Raw genomic sequence first — 8,938 nt, 5'->3', positions numbered from 1 at the left:
TCCACTTCCATCACATTGACCATTCGGCCTTATCATATATATATATACTTTCACATTCATCACATTGGCCATTCGGCCTTATCACATATACATACACCTTCACATTCATCACATTGGCCATTCGGCCTTATCACATACATACACTTTCACATTCATCACGTTGGCCATTCGGCCTTGTCACATATACATATCTTGTACATCAATTTCATCATAACAAAATTGACTAGGTATACTAGTCATTTACGGCTTATAGCTTCACTTTAATACAGATTTGGTACTTTGATTACCAATATTTAATTGATAGCTTATAAGCAACTCAAATAGTTTTATTAAGGTTTACAACATAATCACAAATTCAGCACAAGCTGTTTCTCCGGAGCAACAGTCATTAAATTATTCGTAATTAGAGCTACGAAACTCCAAACGAAGTGCCGTTAATTTTCCCTGAAAATAGACTCATACATATTTTATCCAACAAATTTTCAGAATTTTTGGTTTGGCCAATCAATACCAGATTTTTCTTAAAGTTTCCCCTGTTTCACTGTTTGACTATTCTGACCACTCTTCACTACGAATCAAATTTCTCATTGTAAAAAATTCAAAATATGTTCTAGTTTATTTCATTTGAAAATAGACTCACTTAGGCATCTAGCATAAAAATTTTGTCTTTTAAAAATTTTTGTACAATTTATGACGATTTTCTAAAAACAGAATAGAGGATTACAGTGTCATTCTGCACTGTCTCACACAACTTTAAATATCTCATTATCGGAAATTCCTTTGCTTACACGGTTTCTTTTATAAGAAACTAGACTCATTAAGCTTTAATTTCATGTTTTATTCAGCCTCTAATTAAAGTCCATAAATTTATGGTGATTTTCTAAAGTCATGTCACTGCTGCTGTCCTAAACAGATTATTTCAAAATACACTTAAGTTTCCAAGCTCAAACACTTAAGAACTTACCATTTGTTTTTAGAACATATCATGGCCACATCATATCTTATTAAATCAACTCATCATGTCCTATTATGATTGATTTTACTCAACGTTTAATCACTTAAAACTTACCTCGGAAGTGGTCGACGACTAGATATCCACGGCTATTCGTTTACTTTCTCTTTATCCAAAATTGCCCTCTATGCTCCCGAGCTTAATTAACAAAATTTAAACTATTTTAATCACCTTGTTATATCATTAAAAACAACAAGGTAAATCTTCTCAATGAAACTCATACATAAGGCAACACCTCGATACATTTGCACACATCGGTATTTCATAAAACCATCCCAAATACATTTACCTAGGTATCACCATGTCGCCTTATATACATATACTAGTTATGTGGTCAATTTTACCGATGACCTATGCATATAACTAATTACACCTTTAATAATATTCACAAAGCCGATTATCCACATGACTACCTTAGCATATTATTAGTTAGCTTCTTATCCAAATTTGCCATAAAGAAAATTAACTCATATACCCTCAAGTGCATAAGCAATTGCATCCAAAGGACACTTTAAATGCATGTTATGAAAGTAACCGAATGCACATATATTTATACCAAGACATCATATACTTCAAAACCAACTATCAAAGCATAAAGCCGAACCTTCAAAATCAATTATCAATACACGTTCAAACATGCCCTCCTACAAATATATAAGTTCTCCCTTGGTTAAACTAAATCATGCTTTAAGGTTTAACACATTTGACCACTAATTCCATGCCAAGCATAAAAGGCCATTGGTTTTACACCTAACTTACAAGACCATAAAACATAAAGGTTTAATGTTCATCTTTAACACAATTATCACACTTCAAACTAAATTTTCAGCTTCATATATCCCCCACCAGATTTTTTTTTCATGCTCAATTTCCATGGCCGAATGAAATTATGCCCTAATTCATGAACTTAAACAACATTGGCCAACTTTCCAAGCTCATTTGAGCCATCAAGCACATTTAGTTTGTTCATACTCAACTAGAATCAATTATCCTCCCAAAATCATCAAACATACAAAATATACCCCATTAAGCTCATGACCGATTGCTACATGCTTCATGAACACAAAAATTTTCACATGGGTCTTGTTGCAAGCTTCAAAACCAACCAAAATTCACAACTTTTCAAAGAAAATAACATGAACCTTACCTTATTTGAAGCCTTCTTTTGCCGAATGCCCTAAGCTCAAAGGTTTCTATTTTCTTTCTCAACTCACGGCAAGAAGAAGAAGAAAATGGCCTTGTTATTTTCACCTCAAACATGTTTTATTCATTTATTTCATTAACTTTTATTATTTCTATTTTATGAAACCATTTTCTTTAATATAAACAAATATATTATTAACATTATTTACTGACATACAAAGCACAAAATGCCAAATTGTGTCATTCATGCCCATCCTTGCCGTCCACTACCAAGAAAAGGGAATGTTTGACATGCAAGTCCCTCATGCTTCAAACCATGCAATTTTTAACCACTTCCAATTAACCTATGACATTTTCAATATTTTTTTTTCACATAAGCCCCCTTTTTTATTTATTTCACATCCAAATGACAAAATTTAAAGCATGAAATTTTCACACATGCTTATTCATAAATAATAAGCATAAAATATAACAATTAATTATTTTTGTGACTCGGTTTTGTGGTCCCGAAATCACTTTCCGACCAGGGTCAAATTAGGGGTGTCACAATACCACTTAAATTTTGGTCATGGGTTAAACAAAGAACTTAAGGCCTAACTCAAGAATGCTAAAAAGAAAATCCTTTCTTCTTCCTTTCTCCTTAAAATTTTCGGCCAAAGATGTTCAAGGATGAACACTTTTTTTTTTGTTTTCTTTCTTCAATTCACGGCAATGGGGGGGCATGGGTGAGACAATTTTTTTTTCATCACTCCTCCCTTTGCATTACTTTAATCCTAACCCCTTTTTTTATTCTTTCTAACATAACACACTACACAACATGTTTCCACCCATAGCATGGCCGGCCACTATGCTTTAATTTTGGGTAATTTGACATGCAAACCCATCATTTTCACAACATGCATTATTAGGCCACTTTACATTTGCCTAGCACATTTCTAAATTTTCTCACATAAGTCCTATTTGATAAAATTCACTTACAATTAACAAAATTAAAACATGAAATTTTCACACATGCATATGTACATATAATGAGCATCAACTATGACGGTTAATTATTTTTATGACTCGGTTTAGTGGTCCCGAAACCACTTTCTGAATAGGGTCAATTTGGGGCTGTCACATGCACACATACTTATTCAATAACATACAACATGGCATAAATGAGCTCTTAAACATCTACAAACATGTTATGCTCATATCAATTTCTTATGCAATAAATATCATAGAATTTACTCACATCATTACCACATACTTGTCATAATTATCATTACGTCACAAACCTCATGTCCATCAATAGGCATGCATAATCATATCCACAAACCATTCATGAGGCATTATTAACTAGTTACCAATCTCTTAATCTTGCATCAGTTACTAACTCATCAATGAATCTCAATTCAATCTCTAGGCATACATGCTGTAAGCCACATCACAAGAGATAATAACATACATGCATAAGAATAATCATATAGGCCTATAACGTCATTAGCCGACATAGGCCAATTTACATGACTATATACTACCTTAATAACAATCCAATGCCTTTGGCTAAATCATAATATCACATACTCAACATTAAAACCCTATACATGCCATAAACTCAAAACACTAGGATTTACTTACGCCGATAGCGTTAACTCGACAGTGTGATAATATCTTTGATGACCTCCAACCCGAGCTAACCTGGCAACCCTAGGGAATATGGGAAAGAAAGGGGGGGTAAGCTTTACGCTTAGTAAGTTCATATGAAAACAATAAGCAACTCATTAACATGTTTTATCAATGTTTACAACATATTCTCAAGTTCACAACAAGTTGTCTTCCTGAGCAACAGTCACTAAATTATTTATATCTGGAGCTACAAAACTCCAAATTTTGTTCCGTTAATTTTACTTGAAATTAGACTCATGTACCTTTCTACCATAAAATTTACAGAATTTTTTTATATATCCAATTAGTACATTTTATTCCTCAAAGTTACCCCTTATTCACTATCTGACAGTTTTGATCCTTCTGCACTAAAGTTCAATTATCTCATAGCACAGGACTCAAATAATATTCTCGTCTATTTATCTTGAAACTATACTCATTAAGGATTCTAAAAATATAAATTATAACACATAAATATTTTTTTACAATTTATAATGATTTTCTCAAACCAGAACAGGGGATCTCAAAGTCATCCTGACTCTGTTTCACAAAACTTCAAATATCTCATTATAGGAAGTTCTCTTCTTATATTGTTTCTTTTGTAAGAAACTAGACTCAATAAGCTTTATTTTCATATTTTATTCAGCTTCTAACTCATTTTCCACTATTTTTAGTGTATTTTCAAAGTTACACTACTGCAGTAATCCAAATCTGTCATGGCTAAATTACCCATTCATGATCATTATTCACAAAATTAATGCAACATCATTTCATCCATCATGGTAAGAACACATATCTATGCATCATAGATCATCACATATCAAGGCATTCTCATAAGCTTACTGTACATACCTGCACAAATCATAACATAACTCAAGTACATACTCACCAATGACTTACCTTATTGGGACCATCATCAACTCTTTCCTCGGATTACCCGTTGAACGCTTGGAATACTAATCGGATACTCGAAAAAACCTTTGCACATAAGTGCCTCAATTGTAGCTAAAGCTACCTTATATCTCATAACATTTAAATGCTCACTCTCGAGCTACTCATCTAGACTCATAATTCCTAGTGATATGTCACTCGTATCCTATTTTATTCCTAAGGTTCAAACAGGATTTTTCCTCGCCTATCAAGGCTTTGTCTTATCATATTTCTATTAATCACTACACATTAATATTTGTACAATTCATGGGATGATAACATTTAAATACATGTATAGCATGGTATTGTTTACATACGAACTTACCTTGATACCACAAAGGTGAAAAAGACGTAATTGTCCATAAATTGATTTTCCTCGTTCTAGGCCCAAATCGCATTTTTCAACATCTAAAACATCACATTTAGCTAATTAAAATAATGTATAAATCAAATTAGTCCATTGACACACTTTGACAAAATTTACAATTTTGGCCCTCTATTTTGCCAAAATTACCAAATTGCCCCTAGGCTCGTAAAATGATTTTATCACATTTCTTTACTCCTTGAGCTTAAATGAACCATTTTCATAATTATAGCAACTCATAATTTCAACTATTTCACACATTTACAACTTGTTTTACAACTTTGCATAATAACCTTTTTAAGGTATTTTCATGCAAATTTCCTTCACAAAAGTTGTTTATTAGACAACTATAACTCATATTCTTCCATAAAAACTCAGCAAACAACACATATACATTCATGGCAAAACCCTAGACTCTTTATCATTTTGCAAACTAGACCCCTCCTTTGAAAGCTTATGCTTTAGTTCCAAAAATGTAAAAATCATCAAGAAATAACCAAAGATTACTTACTTGTTAGGGCTTAAAGTGGCTGAAAGTTTAAAGCTCAAAACCCCCATTCTTTGCTGCCATTTTCGTGAGGAAGAAGAAGAAATGAAAGAGAAAATGACATTTTATTTCTTTTTCTTATTTTATTACAAATTAGTAAAAATTAAAACACCTAAAAGCCACAAATTTTGGCTTTTTGACCAATTGGTCTCCCCTTGGCCGGCCACACACTTAAAAAGGGTCTAATTTCCCTTTAAAGGCCTCCAATTTTAGTTCTCTATTTTATTAACACATTTAGGCATTAACACAATTTTTACATTTTTACGCGATTTAGTCCTTTTTCGAAATTGGACTAGAAATCGCTAAAATTAACTTACCAAAATTTACATGCACTTATAAAATTATATTATAACACATAAAATAATACTAAAAAAAATTTTCTCTGGCCTTGGAATAGTGGTCTCAAAACCACTATTTCGACTAGGCCCAAAATCGGGCTATTACAATCATGGCCGAATGTTCACCTAAATTATTTAGTCAGGATTATTCAACTTTCAAACCAAGACATCAAATATAATCACATACACATTTATACATTCGAATAAACTCAAGAAAACATAACATGACATTTAACATACTCAATTTCCTATGTAGCCGAATATATACAATTGCACATATGTATATACACATAGTTAAAAACCTTTTTAATAGAACTTCAGTTACTCATCTTTAAACCAAAATTATATATTATACCCATACATGTTCACTAATAAGTTCATATACAACTTGTAACATAAATAACTTAGCTTGCTTACCTTGTTTCTGTAAATAATAGATTATTACATACCTGATCGTTAAGCTCACATTTCATATTTATTCACAACTTATTCATGCCCGATGAACCATTCGGAATTAGGTAGGACACTCAGATTATCACACATATATTGTACAATGCCAACGTCCCAGACGTGGTCTTACATGTAACTACATATTGATGCCACTGTCCCAGATAGGGTCTTACTCGTAAACACATATCGGAATCACATATTGATGCCATGGTCTTACTCGAACACAGATTTCGGAATCCTATGTCATGACATATGTATCTAACTATTCCTAGGGTTCATACGGGGCTTTCGGACGTCAAAACTCGGTCGAGACGGATTCAGAAATGTAGTAATCCATCCTTTTCACATTCGGCTTTAGTAATTATAAATTCATACATTTCATAATAGCAAGTATCTCTAGCATTTAACTATAATTAAACTCGTTTATTTGTTTATAAACTTACCTCGGACGTCGTAAAACGGAATCGGGCAGCTAGTCGACAACTTTCATCTTTTCCCGATCCAAATCTGATTTCTTTAGTTCTTGATCTAAACATATTCAAATTAAGCTCATTCAAATATATTTTCATTCAATTTAGTCTAAAAACACATAAATAGGCAAATTACCATTTTACCCCTAACATTTACAATTTTTACTATTTAGTTCCTATTGCAGAAAACACAAAATACACAAAATTTCACAACACCCAAGTTAGGCCGATTAGTACCCATGCTCATACAAGTCCACATATTTTATCAATTTCACATTTTATTCCCTTAAATTATTATTTTTGCAATTAAGTCCTAATTACTCAAAATCATTAAAAACTTCAATACAAAAATGTGTTAATCTAAAACATATCTTTCATTTTTCATCATCAAACAAAAAAAAAATCACAAGCTATCAACAATGGCACAACTCAAAATATTCATCAAAATAAAAAATTCAAGCATGAGTTTTGTAGTACTCGAAGCAATGATCTAAAAAATATAGAAATTATCAAAAACTGACAAAGAACGAACCTTGAATTTAGCTTGCAAGATGGCCGAACCCTAGTTCTTTTTCTTTTTTCTTTCTTATTTATGGTTTCGGTGGATGATAATATATGAACATAATTTATTTTTATGTTATATAATATATAATAACTTAACATTATTTTATTATTTTTTTAACCTTAGTGTAAAACATTATTTTTTTCACTTATAAATTGTCCATTAGCATCCACCCATTTTAATAATGGCCTATTTACAACTTAAATCTTCTCATTCAATAAGCCAACATCAATTTGACCCTTCTACTTAAAACCATCAAATTTTGAATTTACGCGATTAAGTTCTTTTATTTAATCGGACACCTAAACGACAAAATTAAATCACGAAAATTTCACAAATATAAATTCACACAAAATAAACACAGAAAATAATTTTTAAATATTTTTCTGACTCGAATTTGTGGTCCCAAAACCACCATTCCAATTAGGGTCTAAATCAGGCTGTTACAAACCAAGAGTCCGGTCGCTATACCACCGGTGTATGGGACACATTATAGTTATACCCTTACGCCGATGGTGTCGCAAACACCTTTGGGGTCACTATTCTACCAAGGTGGACCATCTTCCCCACCACTTATTTCTAAACCGGAGGATACACAATGGCAACCGAGGACCATCCAATTACAATCAACTATGGACGAAGTCGAGGAAGATGAGAGGCGGAGACCACAACCTATACCGGAGGTTGAACGAAGAAGGAATCTGGCTTGCAACCTTCGACCACCGCGATGTGGCACACATTCTGATCAGGGATTCGATTGATTTATTTTATTTTTGTACTTGTCATGTAAATTTTTTAAATAAATATGCAATGTTTTTATTGTATCAATGTTGTACATCCTTATGGTTCTAAATAAATATCGTTTTTGCATCAAAACTGTTTGTCATTGTCATTTCAAATTATTAAATCATTGTCATTTCAAATTATTAAATCAAGTATGCATGGAAACAATGAAACAAATTTTTATTAAAAACACATGTTTACAAATTACAACAAAATATATGTAGGAATGAAAAAAATCAACAAATAAATTACAATTAATAAATTAATAAATAGGTTAAAAATTAATAAATCTGTTAATGGGTTGTTGTCCTTACATTATCTTATCGATGTGGACATGATGACATTATATGCCTCCGGTTCCTACACCACCTACATAACCTCAGTTGGTCTGACTTCTTCTAAATGTCCATGATGTCATGTATCCGAGTCAATGTTGGTCAGCCTTTTGGTTTGCGACAGAATGATCTATCGGGTAACAACTTAAATGGAACTGTTAATACAGGCGGCCACATGCATTCATCTGGGACCAATGGGAATATGTTTCTCCACATGTTATACGTGTGTTTTAGTTTTTAAACTTCATCCACAAAACTCATGTGATACAAATATAGACTGTTGCATGTTGTAATTGCATGAGCGCATGGAAAATGAAGTGTGTCAAATCTCCTAGAGTAGTGGATCCATTGCCT

The sequence above is a fragment of the Gossypium arboreum genome, chromosome 3, assembly GCF_025698485.1.
Source record: "Gossypium arboreum isolate Shixiya-1 chromosome 3, ASM2569848v2, whole genome shotgun sequence".
NCBI lineage: Eukaryota > Viridiplantae > Streptophyta > Magnoliopsida > Malvales > Malvaceae > Gossypium > Gossypium arboreum.
This window is presented reverse-complemented; position numbering follows the sequence as displayed.